Source organism: Chiloscyllium punctatum, chromosome 24 (genome assembly GCF_047496795.1).
Source record: "Chiloscyllium punctatum isolate Juve2018m chromosome 24, sChiPun1.3, whole genome shotgun sequence".
In the NCBI taxonomy this organism is placed as follows: Eukaryota; Metazoa; Chordata; class Chondrichthyes; order Orectolobiformes; family Hemiscylliidae; genus Chiloscyllium; species Chiloscyllium punctatum.
This window is the reverse complement of record NC_092762.1, coordinates 84432452-84452076: the sequence shown is the minus strand read 5'-3', so window position 1 is coordinate 84452076 and position 19625 is coordinate 84432452. Positions and strand designations below refer to the sequence as shown.

General features: G+C 40.4%; 1 protein-coding gene across 2 annotated transcripts in view; it reads left to right on the top strand.

Moving 5' to 3' along the window:
• The first annotated feature begins 239 nt into the window (after positions 1-239).
• Positions 240-19625, top strand: part of slc25a42 (solute carrier family 25 member 42) — a 42911-nt gene continuing 23525 nt past the window's right edge. Inside the window, exon 1 of one of the 2 annotated variants that reach the window (XM_072594351.1) lies at positions 240-1030. The gene's annotated coding sequence lies outside the window, so the exon portion shown is untranslated. Of the gene's footprint in view, positions 1031-3633; positions 3728-19625 lie in introns of those variants that run through there. The other variant, XM_072594352.1, reaches the window with a different exon arrangement.

Genomic DNA, 19625 nt, shown 5'->3' with positions numbered 1-19625 from the left:
AGCGGCGGTGGTGGCGGTTCCTCCAGTATCCCGGCATTCTCTTCCCCAGCAGCACCACCACACACACCCCCTTCCCACCGGCTCAAAGTTTACAGTCACTGGAGAGGACAGCTGATGAGGAGAGGGTCAGTGTTAGGGAGGATAGGGGCTGAGGGTGCTGAGGGAGGGGCAGGTGCTGAGGGAGGGGAAGGCAGGTGCTTGGGGGAGGTGAGGTGAGGCGAGGCAAGGCAGGGTGGGGAAGGGCAGGGTCTGAGGGGGAGGAACGAAAGGTCAATACTGAGGAACGAAGGGAGAGGGAAGATAGGAGCTGAGGAACGGGAGCTAGGACTGAGGGAGGAGAGACAACGGCTGAAGGAAGGGGAGGTTAGGAGCTCAGAGGAGGCAGGAGCTGAAGGAGGGGCGGTAGGGCTAAGAGGAGGGAGGGGACATCGGGCAGAAGGACAAGAGCCAGGTCTGTGAGGAGACGAGCTGAGGGAAGGGAGACAGGGCAGGACTAAGGGAGCCTGGACTTCAGGTTAGATCAAGGTAGAGAGGATGAGGGAGTCTGTGTTAAGCAGCCAACGAAGGCAACACTGAAAGTGGGCCAGGCAGTCGGGACTCAGAGGGAATGAGGGGGGGAGGGCCAGGCAACTCATGGACAGAGTAATTGAGGCAGTGCCACAACGGGGTAAAATGGAGGGACCCTTGGTCAGTTCACCCTGAAGGAAGGAGTGGCCAGGCTAAGGGTTTTCTCGAATAAAACAGGCAGAGACAGTGAGGGTAAGTGCAGTACAAAGCACAGAGTGAGGGGCAAAGTGACAGATAAGAGTAGACTGCAGAGAGTAAGAGGCAAGGGTTGAGGGATAAGTAGCAGGCCAGAGTTATTGAAGGAGCTTGGTAGAACAGAACGCTGGGCATGCAAGTGTTGAGGATCAGAATGGTAGACTGAGCCAGGAAAGCTGAGATATATACTGGCACAAGCAGGGCTGAACGGGGACAGCAGAGAGTCTGGTTTGCAAAAAAAAGACTGCCAGAGATCACGTAGACCAAGGTAATTACAGTGAAAGTCTGTCCACTATAATCTGTAGTCTGTTTAAAAATGTCATACTATATCCTCTGCATTCAGCTTAATATTTAATGGTTTGAATAAATATATTTAATGAGTGGAGGACATTCTCTTGGAGGGGTTGCTGTGGAAGATTACTGAAAAGCCTTTAATTTTTTTCTTCCAGTTGACGAATCTATACAGGTTACAGTATTTTCTGCAGCTGGGGGATTTTGTTTGATTAAGATATGTTGCAAAATATTGCCCTTTTACAGGCAACATCTAGCTTGTAGCTGTCATTCAGATTTTCTTTGAGAATATTTTAAAATAGTTGAAATTAAATAAATTGCCTTTTAAAATTTCATTTGGTTTCAAAGACTAGACAATAAAATAAGAAAAGGCTATATTTAACAAACATATGAAATCATAATGAACATCTGAAAAGATGGCGTGATTTCCTGAAATTTTGATTAGGCCTGTTAGTAGTCCTTTTCAGATTTCAGTATTGGTTGTTTTCGTAATTGTAGGCATTTGCTTTCCTTTCAAAGTAGCAATCATGATCTCTCCTTTTTGGAGGTATGGTGCTTTTTGATTAGACACAGCAAACCATACAGCACAGAAACAGGCCCTTTGGTCCAACTGGTCTGTGATGACCAGACAACCCAATCTGACCTTATTGTATTTGCCAGCATTTGGCCCTCATCCCTTTAAAACCCTTCCTATTCGTGTACCCATCTTGTTACCTTAAAATGTTGTAATTATACCAGCCTCCACTATTTCTTCTGTCAGTTCATTCCATATATACACCAAGCTCTGTGAAAACGTTACCCCTCAAGTCCTTTTTAAATCTTTCCCCTCACACCTTAAACCTATGCCCTTTTTTAGACTCTCACACTCTAGGAAAAAGGCCGTGGTTGTTCACCTTATCTATGCCACTCATAATTTTATAAACTTCTATAAAGTCACCATTCGAGGGAAAATAGCCCCAGCTTATTCAGTCTCCCTGTATAGCTCAAACCCTCCAATCCTAGCAATATCCTCATTAATCTTTTCTGCACCCTTTTAAGTTTAACAGCATCTTTCCTATAGCAGGGAGACCAGAATTGAACACAGTATTCCAAAAGTGGCCTATCCGATGTTCTGTAATGCTGCAATAAGACCTCCCAACTCCAATACCCAGTGTACTGATCAGCAAAGGCAAGCTAACCGAATGCCTTCCTGTCTACCTGTGACTCTATCTTCAAGAAATCGTGAACCTGCACCCCAAGGTCTCTTTGTTTAGCAATATTCTCAGGACCAAACCATTAAGTATGTAAGTTCTAATTTATCTTATCAAAATGCAGCATTTCATAGATATCTAAATTAAACTCCATCTGCCACTCCTCAGCCAATCGGCTCATCTGATCAAGGTCCTGACGTAACCTTTTTCATTATCTACTACACCACCAACTTTGGTGTAGTCTACAAACTTACTAAGCATTCCTCCTACATTCACATCCAAATAATTAAATGATGAAAAACAGTGGACCCAGCACTGAACCTTATGACACACTGCTGGCCACAGCCCTCCAGTCTGAAAAGCAATTCTCCTCCATCACCACCCTCTGTCCCTACATTCAAGTCAATTTTCTACCCAAATGGCTAGCTGTCCATGTATTTCATGTGATCTAACCTTGCTAACTAGTCTACCATGTGGAACCAAATTGAACACCTTACTGAAGTCCATATGGATAATGTCCACCACTCTGCCTTCTTCAATCTTCTTTGTCACTTCTCAAAAAATTCAGAGCTGAAAATGTGTTGCTGGAAAAGCGCAGCAGGTCAGGCAGCAGCCAAGGAACAGGAGAATCGACGTTTTAGGCATAAGCCCAAAGAAGGGCTTATGCCCAAAGAAGGGCTTATGCCCAAAACGTTGATTCTCCTGTTCCTTGGATGCTGCCTGACCTGCTGCACTTTTCCAGCAACACATTTTCAGCTCTGATCTCCAGCATCTGCAGTCCTCACTTTCTTCTCTCAAAAAATTCAATCAAGTTAGAGAGAGAGAGACAATGTCCTGTGCACAAAGACATGTTGACCATCCCTAATCAGTCCTTGCCTTTCCAAATACAGGTAAATCCTGTCCCTCAGAATCTCCTCCAACAATTTGCCCACAACTTTGTTATTTTCTCCATATAAGATCCTCGAAAGAAGGCTTCCTGTTGTGGGACAATCTGGATCTAGAAGTCACTGGTTAAAAATAATGGATCGCCAATTTGAAACATGAGGCAATTATTTTTTCTGACATTCTTGACTCTTTGGTACTTTTACAAAGGGGGTGGAATCAAAGTCTGTGAATATTTTTAAAACAGTAGATTCTTGAGAACCAAAGAGGTAAAAGGTTTCAGGAGTAGACGTGAATGTGGTGAAATCAGATAAGTCTGATCTTATTCAACGGAGGAGCCAGTTCCAAGAGCTGCTCCTAATTTGTTTGTTTGTATGAAGGGGGTGGGGTAAAGTTTGGCTTGTGACAGAATATGATAATTTTAAAAATGCTTAGGCTGCAAAAGAGTCTGAACTGAAATAAAATCAACAATTGAGACTTGAACGTTGAGCAGTGAAGTCCATTTTAAATAAGTGTATTGTCTTTGCTGAGCTTCCATGTAAGGAGAATCCTGTAGATTTTAGCTATCCTGCTCTCAACCTACACTTGTGAACCTGCTAATAGTAAGTGTACTTTGTTTAATCTGTATGTAGTTTTAAATCCAGTGTCCCTGTTACTGGTTCTGTTGTTTTTTTAATTCTGTCATCTTTTGAATGGAGTTTCATTCTTGTTTAAGATTGACCTGAGGAGAGATTGAGTTAGGATTATATTCACTGGACCTTAGAATGAGGGAGAATCTCATAGAAACATGTAAAAGTCTAATAGAACTAGACAGGTTAGATTCAGGAAAGATGTCCCTGATGACTGATGAGTCCAGGACCAAGGGTTATAGTTTAAAGAGAAGGGATTAACCTTTTAGAACTGAGATGGGGAGAACTTTCTTCCCCAGAGAGTGTTGAACCTGTGTAATTTACTACCCAGAAAGTAGCTGAGGTCAAAATATTATATTTTCAAGGACATCGATACAGCTCAAGTGGCTCAAAGGATATGAGGGGATGGCAGAATTAAGGTGTTGAGCTTGATGATCAGTCGTCATATTAAATGGTGGAACAGGGCTCAAGGAGGCCTACTCCTCTTATTTTAATGTTTCCAACTAAGTAGATTATTTGAGGTTGGTGTAGGAACATTTTGAAGTGCCAAAGTAAAAGTGGGTAACAGTTTGGTAACAACTTGACCTTTCGCCCAGTTATTCCAGGTGAGGGACAAATGATGGAAGTTTTGACTTGACATTCACTGGTAATTCTTGGTAGCTGTTTAGTGCTAAGGATAGGTTGCAGTGAATGGCCTCAGCTGGAGGATTGTCTGGCCAGCCAGTTGAAGAATGAGATACATTTATTAGAAAACACATGCTGCAAGAAGGCCGAGGAAGCAGCTGTCGCTGACTGTATGTCCAGAAATTCATTGTACCACGTCTTAGGATGTGATGGTGGTTAGACTGAATGGAGGTAAAGAGCTTGCATTTTTATAAAGCCAGTTGTAATCACTGGATATCTTAAAGTGCTTTACGACCAACAAAATACTTTTGAAATGTGACCATTCTTGCAAAGTTTAGGAAGCATAACAGAGTTTATACACAGACAGCATGTTGTCGTAATAAAGAATGAGATACAACTATTTTTTCTGTATGTATGTATGTATTTTAAGTCAATTATACTTGATTTCTTGCATGGGTTTGTTGATTCAAAGCTTGCTTTGGGTTTAGGTAGTTAGTTTAACATGTGGAATGAAGGTTGTGAATTCGAGTCCTCATTACACAGTTGTAAAAGTTGTCAATAAATCTTGTGATTACTAGCAGGCATCAAGGGAGAAAATTCACTCTTCAGAGAAGAGAACCTGCCCTCTCCCTAATAGTGTATGGTAAATTTAATTCCTGCTGATATTGCTTAGCAATCCACTGATTTGTAAAGGCAACCATGTTGTACAAGACAAGTTCCACACAGCTGCATGAGGAATGGGTACATAGCAGTATAGCACTGTGTTTTGCTCCATTTTACTGTCTACCAGAATATGGGTAGCTGGAGCAAGCACCTAATGTCTTGTTCATGTGTTTTATAGGGAGTATAATAATATTAAGGGGAGTTGGATCAACAACTGGTTGGCGATGCAGAGTGGCGTCAACAATACAGGTTCAATTCCCATACCATGAAGATTCTGCCATCTCAACTTTGCCTGATTTGTGGTGGTCCTCAGGCTAAATTTAGCACCAGCCACGTCGTTTTGCTGCTCTAATGAGAGAGCCACCCTATGGATCTTCTGGGACTTCGGCGACTACTAGTGATATTTATTAGAATTATTATCACATGTATTCAATTTTAGGAATACAGGAGTACAGTGAAATGTGTACAGAGTCACCATTCTCCAGTTCCATCTTGGTTACAAAAAAACAGAATTGTAAAAACAGAAATAAAACAAACACGCCTACAAGAAAGAAAAATGTCCAGATAGAGTCATAAGTCATAGAGATGTACAGCATGGAAACAGACCCTTCGCTCCAACCCATCCATGCCAACCAAATATCCTAACCCAATCTAGTCGCACCTGCCAGCACCCGGCCCATATCCCTCCAAACTCTTCCTATTCATATACCCATTCAAATGCCTCTTAAATGTTGCAATTGTACCAGCCTCCACCACTTCCTCTGGCAGCTCATTCCATACATGTACCATCCTCTGTATGAAAACGTTGCCCCTGAGCTCTCTCTTACATCTTCCCCCTCTCGGCCTAAACCTATGCCCTCTAGCTCTGGACTCCCTGACCCCAGGGAAAAAACTGTCTATTTACCCTATCCATGCCACTCATAATTTTGTAAACCTCTAGAAGGTCACCCCTCAGCCTCCAACGCTCCAGGGAAAACAGCCCCAGCCTATAGTTCAATTCCTCCGACCTTGGCAACATCCTTGTAAATCTTTTGTTAAAGTCCCACCTCAGTAAAGATGTATAGAATGCTCATCCTCTGATGCAGGCATACGGGCCTTGCCGTGGCCTGTAATCCTTAGCTGCTGCTGCTGATCATAGGGAGGAGCTTGGCCACTGCAACCCCAATTGCCAAAAGGAAGTGTGAGTATGCTGCCGATTCCAATCCGGGTCTAGAATCCCAATGGTGTGGCAGCAGGTCGTTTGGCCCATTGAGTCCATGCCAACCCTCCAAAGAACATCCCATTCAATCGCACACAATCCCAACAACCCTGCACATTCTGGACACTATAATGCAATTAAGCATGGCCAATCCATTTATTCTGCCCATCTTTGGAGTGTGGGCAGAAACCAGAGCACCCAGAGGAAACCCATGCAGATATGGGGAGAATGTGGGAACTCCACATAGACATTGCCTGAGAGTTCAATTCCATCCGGTTCGCTGGTGCTTTGAGGCAGCAGTGCTAACCACAGCCACTGTGCCAGTACGTTTGGGTTTTGACGAGGGATAATTCATACATTCTTTTCTTGGTGGGTCAAAGGCTCCGACAGATTCAATAGTGTGAGGGTGTTGAATTGCAGCAAAAATCCTTGCTGAGATTTGGGATATAACATTATCTCCAAAGGAATGGAATGTTCCTTTATCAGCAAGGTAATTAGTTTTGGCATGAGACGATATTCTGCAACTTCCTTCACTGAGCAAATACAGTGACAGTTGCAGTCTAAGTATTTTTATTATTACTTGCATTGAGATTAACACTGAAACACAATTCTACTTGTTGGTTATACCCAGTTGAGCATACCCTGAATCACTTATTGTGGGATTGTCCCTTGAACCATTGCAGCCTTTGTGGTGCTTACCCAGTGTCATCCAAGGTATAGTGAGAATCATAAGCATTCTGTCTCAAGACTTGAGCACAATTTGGTTGACGCTTTCAATGTATTACTGTGATTGCTGCACTGTTGGAGGATGAGATATCAAGCTGCAGTTCTGTTTATTCCTCTTAAGTGCATGTAAGAGATACCAGACCATTATTTGAAGAAAGTTGAGTCCTCTCCGGTGTTCTGGTAATATTTAAATTTTAACTAAGGCCATTTATCTGGTCTTTTTCTCACCCTGGTTGCCGACTATACTGTTCTATAAACCTTGCTGTCAGAGTTCTTGCAAAGCAAAATTTCCCATATTTCGCAAGAACTTAATGGACTGAAAAATTTATTTGGACTTACTGAGGTTGTAAATGTTGCTACAAAAATGAAGGTCTTTCTTGAGTAGCCATATAGAGAATTTCAAGACATTAACCCAACAATGACTTACTGTTTTAAAAAAAAAACAATTTTGTGGTGTAGTGGTTGTATCCTTACCTGGAGAAGATGCAGCTTGAAGTTCAATTTCGGGATATGGTGGACATGGAGATGTGTCAAAATGCAGCCAAGTAGGTTGATTTTAAGAAATTTAAATGCCGGTGACTGGCATCTGAGATGGAAGCATGTCTGCAGGGCAAAGTAACAGAAATCCATTGCGTTTGATCCATTGGAGTCCATCATTCTGGATCTAATTGATCCAGTTGAGGTTGGATATTAAGATATTAATTGATCACATTCAAATTATCATCATTTCCGTTAGTCACTCCTATTTTTTGTCTTCAGATTGGGAGGCTGATGCCAGAATTACTAGTGTGTGTCTGTTATAAGGAGGTTGTTTTTCTTCAATTTATTTGTGGCTACAATTGTCTAACTTTAAATCTGTTTGAACTTCTCATCTCAGCTTTCTGAAATTTTGCTACTTATTTATCATATTTCAAAATTACTTCGTAGCTTTATGATAGTTATATTATAGCTATTAGTGAATCTAGACTGATATGAAATCCAGTTTTTAAAATATTTGCAAAGCATCATTAATCCTTTTACGCTATATTTAAACTTTAGTGCAGAGGCCAGGAAGCTAGTGCAACTTTGTTGTCTATGCAGGTCTCTATGTCTGTTGTCATATTTCAATCTGTGATATCTTGAAGCCAGAATTCTGTTAATACTCTACCTCATTCTCCATGTGATTGGAGTAAAATTTAATGATGACACACGCAAAGAGATTGAACTCTGATTCTGGCAAAACTGAAGTGAGTAAACCAGTTTGGAGGAGTGAATAAGAAGCAGCAGTGGATAAAATTTGAGCTTGAGCAATAGTTCAGCCTGAGTACACTTGAATGCTCCAGAGCAATGTTGAAGAGGTGCTGTGTTTTCAGTGCTCCATTAAATCTTGCCCCCTTGTCTTTATCTGTTTTTCAATGCTCTGCTGTTAGTGGCTTTTGACATGAGATGTCTGGGTTTGAAACTCTCCAAATCCATTTTCAAGGAGAAAGTGAGGACTGTACATGCTGGAGAGACAGAGTCGAAATGTATGGCGCTGGAAAAGCACAGCAGGTCGGGCAGCATCCGAGGAGCAGAAAAGTCAATGTTTCGGGCATAAGTCCATCTTAAAGTCTACTAGGCTTATCTACTTCAGCCATTCTGTGACCAAAAGATATTTCACAATATTGAAGGTGCTACATCAATACAAGTTGTTGTTGAGACACCCTCCTTACGATAAGCTGCTAAACTAAAATATTGTTTGCGGATCCTGGGATTGTATTCATTGGAGTTTAGAAGATTAAGGGGAGATCTAATAGAAACTTACAAGGTAATACATGGCTTGGAAAGGGTGGACACTAGGAAATTGTTTCCATTAGTCTAGGAGATTAGGACCTGTGGACACAGCCTTAGAATTAGAGGGGGTAAATTCAGAACAGAAATGCGGAGACATTTCTTCAGCCAGAGAGTGGTGGGCCTGTGGAATTCATTGCCGCAGATTGCAGTGGAGGCCGGGACGTTAAATGTGTTCAAGGCAGAGATTGATAAATTCTTGATGTCACAAGAAATTAAGGGCTATGGGGAGAATGCGGGTAAGTGGAGTTGAAATGCCCATCAGCCATGATTGAATAGCGGAGTGACTCGATGGGCCGAATGGCCTTACTTCCACTCCTATGTCTTATGGTCTTATGGTTTATGTGACCCTATGCGCAGAAGGACAGGGAGTTCCAATGTCTGCTAATCAACAAGTTAAACAAAGTATTTTTTAAAACTTTATTTGCTGTAACCATTTGATTACAGTTTCCCTATGTAAATGCAATTCATTAATATCTCTTAGATATGAAATAATTGGAAACTTAGTTGTAATAAAAATGACATACGTATTAATATTTCTGATTCTGATCTGTGTTTCCAGTGCTGGGATCAGTGACACAAAGTCCAGTGTGGTTTGATTTGTTCAAATTTGCTATGTGCCCTATAAGCATTCCCATCTCAGTATTCATCCTCCAATATTTAACAGCCCAATCAGTCATGCTTGTTTTAGTTGAGATATCCAGATTCTGTACAGAGTCCAGAATGGCATGTGTGTCATATTGATTGTTATTATCAGAATGGTATGAAACTTTGGGTTGTGTAATTCTTAGCTAGTGGTAGTATGAGGATTCAAATCCTTATATTTGTTTCATGAGTTGAGCTGGCCGTTTTTTAAAAAAAGACTAATCTGGCGGGACAGTCTCTTCACTTTTCGGCTGTGATTTCAACACTGTGTAAAAACACTACATGAAAAAGCAGAAATTATACCACTTGGCTAATTGAGTTTTTATCACCGTTCAGTGAGATCCCAGCTAGTCTGATGATGCTCAACTCTATTCTCCTGCCTTCTCCCACAACCCTTGATTCCCTTAATGATTTCAATAAAACATGTGTCTATTTCAGCCTTGAATATAAGCAACAATTCAGCTTTGATAGACCTCTGCAGTAAAGAATTCCACAGATTTCTCAGGCAAGAAATTGCTCATTTCTGCCTTAAAGGAGCAACCAATTACTCTGAGATTGTGTCCTCTGGCTATAAGATATAGGAGCAGAATTAGGCCATTTTGCCCATGGAGTCTGCTCTGCCATTTTATAGTGGCTAATATGTTTCTCAACCCCATTCTCCTGCCTTCTTCCATAAAACCCTTGATCCCCTTACTCTGGCCTTAGCCTTTTCTATCCGTGAAAACAACTTGTCTGCATCTGCCATGTTAATACCCTCTAAAAATATTGTATGTTTCAATAAGGTCACTTCTCATTCTTGTAAACCCATGCACAGGCATAACCTACTGAATCTTTCCTCATAAAGAAATACCTCCAAACCCAGAATCATTCTAGTTAACCCCTCTCAACTGCTTCCAGTGCTCATATATCTTTCCTTAGAAAAGGGAGCCAAAAGTTTATTTTATTCTCTCATGGAATATTAGTGGTGTTGCTGGCTGGGAAGCATTTATTGCCTGTTTCTAGTTGCCCTTGAGAAGGTGGTGTTGAGCTGCCGCCTTCAGCTGCTGCAGTTCATGTGCTGTAGATAGATTCCCAATGCCATTAGGGGCATTGCAGGATTTTGATCCAGTGACTCTGGAAGGACAGCAATATACTTGTCAGGGTGATAAATGGCTTGGAGGGGAACTTGCAAGTGGTGGTGTTCCCATGTGTCTGCTGTCCTTGACTTTCTGGATGGAAATGGCCGTGACTTTGGAAGATGCTGTCTAAGGATCTTTGAATTTCTGTGGCACATCTTGTAAATGCTGCTGGTAATGTGCATTGGTGGCGGAGGGAGTGTTTGTAAATGTGCACTCATGCTTGCTGTTTTGTCCTGCATGTTATAAAGCTTCAAGTGTTGTTGGAGCTGCACTTGTCCAGGAAAGTGGGGAGTATTCCATGACACTTCTAACTTGTAGACGGTGGGCCAGCTTTGGGGCGTTGAGACATGTGTTGCACACTGCAGCATTCCTAACCTCTGACCTGCTCTTGTAACCACTGTATTTATTTGGTGAGTCCAGTTGAGTTTCTGGTTAATGTTACCTCTCAGGATGTTGATAATGGGCAATTCTGTGATGGTAATGCTGTTGGATATAAGGGCTGGTGGTTAGATTATCCCTTATTGGAGATGGTCATTGCCTGGCATTTTTCTGGCTCAAATATTACTTACCACTTTTCAACCCAAGCGTGGATATTATGAAGGTCTTGTTGCATGTGAACTTGAACTGCTTCAATATTTGAGGAGTCATGAATGGTGCCAAACATTGTGCAATTGTCAGTGAATGTCCCCATATCTGACCTTGCAATGGAAGGAAGATTATGCTGAAGATAATTGGGCCTAGGACACTACTCTGAGGAACCCCTACAATTCCACTATTTCTGATACTTCTTCCTCACTAGGATGCAGCTTTGCTGTGAGTCATGAATTATTTTCTTAAATGTCTGCCAGTTTCTTCAGCTGTCTTTTCTGCTAAATTTGCTATCATCCTTATTCCATCTTATACCAACAAAGCTACCCACCACCCTTCCCTTGCATGCTTTTTTAAAAAGTCACACATCCCTGAATGTTTAATTCCTGGCTTCAATCCCATTGTAACAATGGCTCTGTATGGCTATAAGCTAATACCCATTAATCTTATTTATGCTTTTAATTTATTTTAAGTTTTGAATATTATGTCCATTTAAGAATCATTAATTTTGCCTTTTTACCATTTTCTGCCCCTTTTGAACATTTTGCTATTTTTCTGATTTTGATCTTCCTGTCCAACTCTGGGTGTCATTATTTAAATAGTGGCTGTGCATTGCCACCATATCCTTTTGCTTTGTAAGCCCATGTATTCCCCTCCTGCTGTTGCCATCCTTTGCCTTCTACTAATTTTAAAGCCTCTTTTTAAAAGCTTATGCAGTGTTGTCAAACTAAGACTTGTTTGACTCTTGTAAAAGATTCCTTAGTACCATTTTGAGAAGGAATAAAAGGGGAATTCCTTCTGATGTCCATGCTTATAGTTATCCCTTAAACATTTATCTCTTAATAAAATACTTTATCTTATGAATATCATGTTGCCAATTTGGGGGTCTTTCTTTTCCATAAATAAACTGCTGTGTATTTTAGATTACAATAAGTATATAATTGTGAAAGGTGTAATGAGTGTTTTGTCACTTATTCTCCAACTGTGCAATACTCCTGCTTAACTTCGCTGGGGTGTTAATGGTTTGGACTGATGACACGTGCAGTGTTGCATCTTTTTTTGAGGGTATGACTCTTTGAAAGAGAAATTAAGTCTCTATCTATTCCAGGGTTCAGCTGAAAATTACAGATCTATGCAATTGTGCTTTATGGAATCTTAGTGCTCAAAGGGCTGTTGCATTCACCCGGACAAGAGATTATATAATTTGCAGATTTCAAGTGTTTAACAGAAACAAATATGCAGGTGCGTAAAAACACGTGAAAATTTAGGCAATGGGTATCTGTATATCTGCATCCGTGGGTTGTGACTGAAATTATAATTCTCATTCTCCATTAGTGTTCACAGCTCAAATTGCTACCTTTGTCGCTGAACATTATTTAACTATTGCATTTGTGATCTAAAAGATGCAAAGTCCTTATCTTAATGATTTTTTTCCCATATAACATTTCAAAACCAACTTCAATTCTTTGGATATATAATCTTTTAAATTTTCTTTGCAAGTTAATTCTTTCTTTCTTTCTTGTACTCCACTTTCCACACAACATAGTTTGTTTAACTTTGCCTTTTCTTTTAATTTCCCTCTTCTTCCTTTCCACCTCTTTCAATGACTCCCAACCTCCCCTGCTCTACAATTCTCTTCACTCATTCTTTTAAAGCTGTCTTTAAATCTCCCTCTTTGTCCAAGTCTTCAATTTCATTCTACTTCCTCGAGTAGCTCCGTGCTATGTATTTTTGATAATGATCTTTTGGAGTGCCTTAGGATGTTGTTACCATGTTTGAGGTGCTCGAAAAGCCAGTTATTATCTAACTTGGCGTTCTTTAAGGCTGGTGGTGCATGTCCATTTCTACTGTGCAGCGTGCAGTTTTTCTGCTACTGAGACATACCTGAACCCGTAGATTAGGTCCAACCTGCTGCTGTAGCAAAGCAATGCAAGACTCTTGGGCTTGGACATCTGTTTTAAGTTCCACTGGTGTATTATTGTTAGAAACCTGAAACTGATTCACATTGCTCTTAAACTTCCAGAGCCTACCCCTTGAGATTGTTTGCTGAGGGAGTTGTCTTTGCAGCAATAGTACTCCAAGGATTTTGGTTTTTATTTAATCTGATTAAAATGAAGATGGTCAATTTGCAATTAATCAAACTAGATTAGTTTAGGATTTGAAATCTTTGCTAATGCTAAAATATATTGCCCATGAGGGCACAGAGCCACACATACCAGTAAATTCCTAAAGTCAATCTCTTATTTCTTCTGAATAAGTTGTTTTTGAGAATTACGACCTTGGCCTGAGGTTGTAAGAATTTAAAAGTCCACTTATGTTCTCCACCAATAATTGTCCTGAAATGTTCACTGCTTCTTTTTCCACATGTGCAGCTTGATCCACTGAATATTTTCAGCATTTTCTGATCTTTCCCCTCATCCAATGATCCTTGAAAAATGTCTGAAATTTGACACATTGTTCCCAATAACCGATTTGTAATCTCCCGGCCTATCATACCTCCCACTCTCTGATGTGAGGACCACAAACATGATGTATTGCTAGCTTTGCTTCTCCACTCTTAATTTCTCTTTTGAACAATTTCTCAGGCCATGTGAGCTTACAATGCTGCCTCTATCTCAAGCAGCAGGTGTCTAAATGAGAGGAAAGATGGGTAAACTTGAGATTGTTCTCCTTGAAACAGAGAAAGCTAAAGGAAGATCTAGCAAATGTATTCACTTTTTAAGTAGGATTTTGATGAAGCAAGTAAGGATAAATTTGTTTTGTTTACCAAGTGGACCAGTGACATGGGAAAAACGTTTTTACAAAGTGAGTCATTTAATCTGCTGTGTACTACCTGAGAAGGAGGTTGTGGCAGATTTGATTGTGGCCTTCAAGGAAAATTAGATAATTGTCTGAGCAGGAAAAGTTTGCATGACCTCAAAAGATGGGAAGATTGAATTAGTTTATGTACATGCTAGCTCTGTGGAAAAACTAATTGGATGAGTGGCCTCATTCTGTGTTATACCCAATCCGTGCTTATATAACTTTGAAATGATTTGCAAAAGAACTAAATGGCGAATTAGGAAAATTTCTTCAACAAGAGTTTGTTAAAGTTTGGAATTAACTCCTGAAAAGGATTTCATAGTAACTTTCAAATAGCATTTGTGCATGTACTTGAGAAATAATTTTCAGAATTATGATAAGGCTGAAGTATGAAAATGAATTGGAAAGCTCTTTTAATAAACCATCATTGGCATGACATATTGAATAGTAACCATCTTTGCATTATATAAGTAACCTTAATGGGAGTAATTGAGACTAATTTTAACTGTTGAGCTGAGGGTTTGGATTTGTTAAGTAATGTATGTTATTAGGGAGAGGATACCTTCTATTTTAGGCATTTGATATAGAACATAGAAAAGTACAGCACAGAACCAGCCCTTTGGCCCATGATGTTGTGCTGAGATTTAATCCTAATGTAAAATATAGTAACTTAACCTACACTGTCCTCAACTCACTGCTATCCATGTGCATGTGTTAAACATTTCAGTCTGTATTTTAAACTTAATTGTTTTTTATTTGTATGTATAGTTTTATTATTTCTCCTCTCTCCCTCCTCCCTCACCATTAAATGATTAATGCACGGTATCTTATTTGATCACTGTATGCATGCAGTTGTTGGGTATGAAAGTTTAAACTTTATACAAATTTAACTTAGTTTGTGGTTGGCATTAAACTAAAATCTACAGTTCAAGTTCTGTAGTTGCCAGCCTTAAGCAGGCTTTTTTTCCTCTAAGGGTTCCAGGCAAAGAGCAATTTAATTCAGAACTGGTTAAAACTGGATCCTTATCAATGGAGTCAGATAGACCTTTGTGTTTGGAGCGAATTAACCTAGCAAGCTTGGTGTGACATGCACTTACAATAGTGTGCTAGAGTTCATTTATTTGAGGAGTTAAGCAGAAGAAGAGAAAATGGTGTTCTTTGCTGTTGCCTAAACCATTTTAGCCTCCATGAATTGATGCTTTTGCTCCAGGAGAATAATCTGGTTAATAGATGAGTATCTGGAAACTGATTAATCTTTATTTTATTTCTAAGGAATAAAGTAATACAGCAGGTGGTGGTAAGGTTAATAATATAGACAATAGGTGCAGGAGTAGGCCATGCGGCCCTTCGAGCCAGCGCTACCATTCATTATGATCGTCCACAATAGTATCCTGTTCCTGCCTTATCCCAGTAACCCTTGATTCCACTATCTTTAAGAGCTCTACCCATCTCTTTCTTGAAAATATCCAGAGACTTGGCCTCCACTGCCTTCTGGGGCAGAGCATTCCATATATCCACCACTCTCTGGGTGAAGACGTTTCTCCTCAACTCTGTTCTAAATGGCCTACCCCTTATTTTTAAACCGTCCTCTGGTCCTGGACTCACCCATCAGCAGAAACATGCTTCCTGCCTCCAGAGTGTCCAATCCTTTAATAATCTTCTACGTCTCAATACATCATTTAATGCATCCATCTCATCCTTCTAAACTCAAGTGTATACAAGCCCAGTTGCTCCAATCTTTCAACATATGGTAGTTCCACCATTCTAGGAATTGACCTTGTGAACCTACACTGCACTCTCTTAATAGCCAGAATGTCCTTCTTAAATTTGGAGACCAAAACTGCACACAATTCTCCAGGTGCGGTCTCACCAGGGCCCTGTACATCTGCAGAAGGACGTCTTTGCTTCTATACTCCATTCCTCTTGTTATGAAGGCCAGCATGCCATTAGTTTTCTTCACTGCCTACTGTACTTGCATGCTTGCTTTCATTGACTGATGTACAAGAGCACCTAGATCTCGTTGTACTTCCCTTTACCTAACTTGACTCCATTTAGATAACAATCTGCCTTCCTGCTCTTGCCACCAAAGTGGGTAACGACCCATTTATCCACATTAAAGTGCATCTGCCATGCATCTGTCCACTCACTTAGCCTGTCCAAGTCACCTTGTATTCTCATAACATCCTCCTCACATTTCACCCTGCCACCCAGCTTTGTGTCATCAGCAAATTTGTTAATATTACTCTTAATACCTTCATCTATATCATTAATGTATATTGTAAACAGCTGCAGTCCCAGCACCAAACCTTATGATACACCACTGGTCACCGCCTGCCATTCCGAAAGGGATCTGTTTGTCACTACTCTTTGCTTTCTGTCAGCCAGCCAATTTTCAGTCCATGTCAGTATTTTGCCCCCAATACTATGTGCCCTAATTTTGCTCATTAACCTCCTATGTGGAACTTTATCAAAGGCTTTCTGAAAGTCCAGATACACTACATCCACTGGCTCTCCCTTGTCCACCTTCATAGTTACATCCTCAAAAACGTCCAGAAGATTAGTCAAGCACAATTTCCCCTTCGTAAATCCATGCTGACTCTGACCTTTCTTTTACTGCTATCTAAATGAGTCATAATTTTATCTTTTATAATTGACCCCAACATCTTTTCAGCCACTGACGTCAAGCTAACCAGTCTATAATTCCTTGTTTTCTGTCTCCCTCATTTCTTGAAAAGTGGGGCAACATTAGCCACCCTCCAATCTGCAGGAACTGATCCGGAACTGATTGGTAATCATTTTCCAATGTTCTAATGTGGGCACGATTTCTACAGCCACCTCCTTCAGTACCCTGGGATGCAGACTATCAGGTTCCGGGGACTTACTAGCCTTCAGACCTAACAATCTATCCAACATCATTTTCTGCCTAATATAAATTCCTTTCAGTTCATCCATTACCCTAGGTCCTTCAACCATTATTACATCTGGGAGATTGCTCGTATCTTCCTCAGTGAAGACAGAGCCAAAGTGCCTATTCTACTCTTCTGCCACTTCCTTGTTCCCCATAATAAATTCACCTATTTCTGTCTTCAAGGGCCCAATTTTAGTCTCAATCTTTTTTTTAAACTTTTCACATACCTACAAAAACGTTTACTATCCTCCTTTATATTTTTGGGCAGTTTGCCTTCGTACCTCTTTTTTTTTCTCCGCGTATTACCTTTTTAGAATCTATGGAATCATTTTCCGCGGCCCGAACATATTATAGAGAACCTTCTGGAACCAGGGACCAGGAGGCTGCCGGGAAGGTACATTTCCCAGTTAAGTGAATGGGTTCGTTCCTATCTGTGGTTTCAGGCTTCTGTGGTAGATTGTGGAACATATTCCCAGGGGTGGAGGTGGAGGTGGGGGGAGGGGGGAGCGAGGTGCGAGGGAGGTAGTGGACTACTATTCTTAAAAGAACAAAAATTCCTGGAAGTCAAAGTGCACAGCTCAGATGAAGTGAACATGTAGCACATATTATAAAATCCCCAAGACACACAATAAAATAAAACACAAGCAAAGGTGGTTGTATGCATTATAAACAATATAGTTACTATGTTAGAATTAATTCTGATTGTCCCGAGAAATCTTCTATGCTTTATGATGTCTTAGATCCATTTGCTTCTATATTAGGATAGAAAATATCCCACAGTCCCCTGAAAACTAATTTTCCTCAGTCTGGCAATTTTCAGATGGAATATGTTCCTGTTTTTCACTCTCAGACACGGTCCCTTGTTCTGGTTGCCCTTTTAAAATTTCTAAGCCAATCTGTGAGGTGCTTTTCTTTTACCACAAGGCTCACTGTATCACTCGAGATTCTTCCAATTTCAGTTCCCTCACCAAACATTCAACTTGAGAATAAGCCTCACCAATATTCCATGTTGGTAATTATAAAGTTAGCTTTTTGTCTGCTTACCATACAAACCTAACTGTCATTTAATGTGACTGTCTTCCGAGTGAGCAGCACTCACCAACTTCAAGCTGTAACTAACTCACAGCAAATATCCTGAAAACTGAAACCAGAGAATCTCCCTCAGCTCCAATTGTGAACAATAGCAACACCAGCATCCTCAGGGATGACCTAGAACAGATCTTTAAGTGAAGCACTCCCTCATAAAATTCCTCCTTTGATTGACAGCAAATGGATTTTACAATTCTACAGGATTTACCAAATGCTTTCGAACTAATTTAACTCAAATTCCCAAAGCGAAAAGATATCTGTGCACAGACCTTACATAAAAGACTCAATGTATCATGCTTATAATGTTTTAGCGAAGTCCACTTCCAATTTATGACCACATCTTTATGAATGTTAACCTCTTAAGTCAGCATAGCCCCAATCCTTTAGACCATAAGACATAGGAGCAATTTTATACAACTAAATGTAAAGTTTAATAAAATAATTAAGTAGTTTCTAAGACCCCATTAAGGATGGAAAGACAGGTGATGTGTCACAGATGCAGCATATTAGAGTTCCTGAATACCAATTTGGTTCAGAACAAGAGTTTGAAGGTTGAGTGTCTTTGCTCAATGTTCAAGCTGGATGCTGAACTACAGACACTGCCACACATCAGGGAAGGGAAAAGTTACATTGATTTCTTTTTAGCAGGCAGCAGTCATACTTTAATTTGGTCAGTTTTTGGAAACTGTAGAATGAAAGATCGTGAGCGAGGCAGGTAGAGGAACCCAGAGGGCAGGAACAACTGTTCAACATGTTTGAGGTTCCTTCAGCTTGTCCGGATGAGAATAAAGGCTGACAGGTGTGAATGAGCTAACTGACTATGGAAGCATGGTATAGGAAGCCATTTGACTGGGGCTTAAGACGGAATGTAATGGTAGCAGATGACAGTCCGAGAAAGGGAGTTAATACTTTCTTCTAAGCCCAGAGCATGAATCCAAATGGCTGTGTTACCTGGATTCAAGATGTAGAGAAACTTGGAGTGGGAACGGAAGATTCAGTCATAGTGTTCCATGTCAGTACCAATGACATACACAGAACAAAGAAGGAGATTCTGTGCATTTAGGAAGCTAGATGCCAAATTAAGAAGGATGTTAGTAGCAAAGCTTATAATCTCTGCATTATTAACTGAGGTTTGTGTAAATTGCTATTGGTCAAATTAGATTAGAGAGAGACGAATGCCTGGCTCAAAGACTGGTATGGGAAACGTGGATTCTGACTCATGGGGCACTGGCAGCAATGCTGGGGGAAGTGGGATCCATACCAGTAGGGTGACTTCCACCCTTGGGGGTGGGGGGTTGTGTGTGAGGTCATTCCTTGCAACTGCAAACTGATGGAATAGAAAAGTCATCCAACTGTATGGTGGGGCAAGGCTCCTAATTTGGACAGATGTAATAAATCAAAAGTAGAATCAAGGCCGAAGAGCAAATATTAAAATGGCAAACCAATCATGACAAGGTATAGTGTCTAAAGTTTAAGAATCAATCAACAAATGAGATGAGAATTTATAAAGTGAGTAATAGGATAAAGTTAAAGACTATGTACCCAAATGCATATAACATGCAAAACAAAGCAGATGAACTTAATATGCAAACTGAAATGAGCAAGTGTGATCTGGTAGCTGACAGATATACCTGCAGAATGGCATGCATAGGGATCTGAATCATAAAGGAATCAAAACTTTATAAATGACAAAAGTCAAAA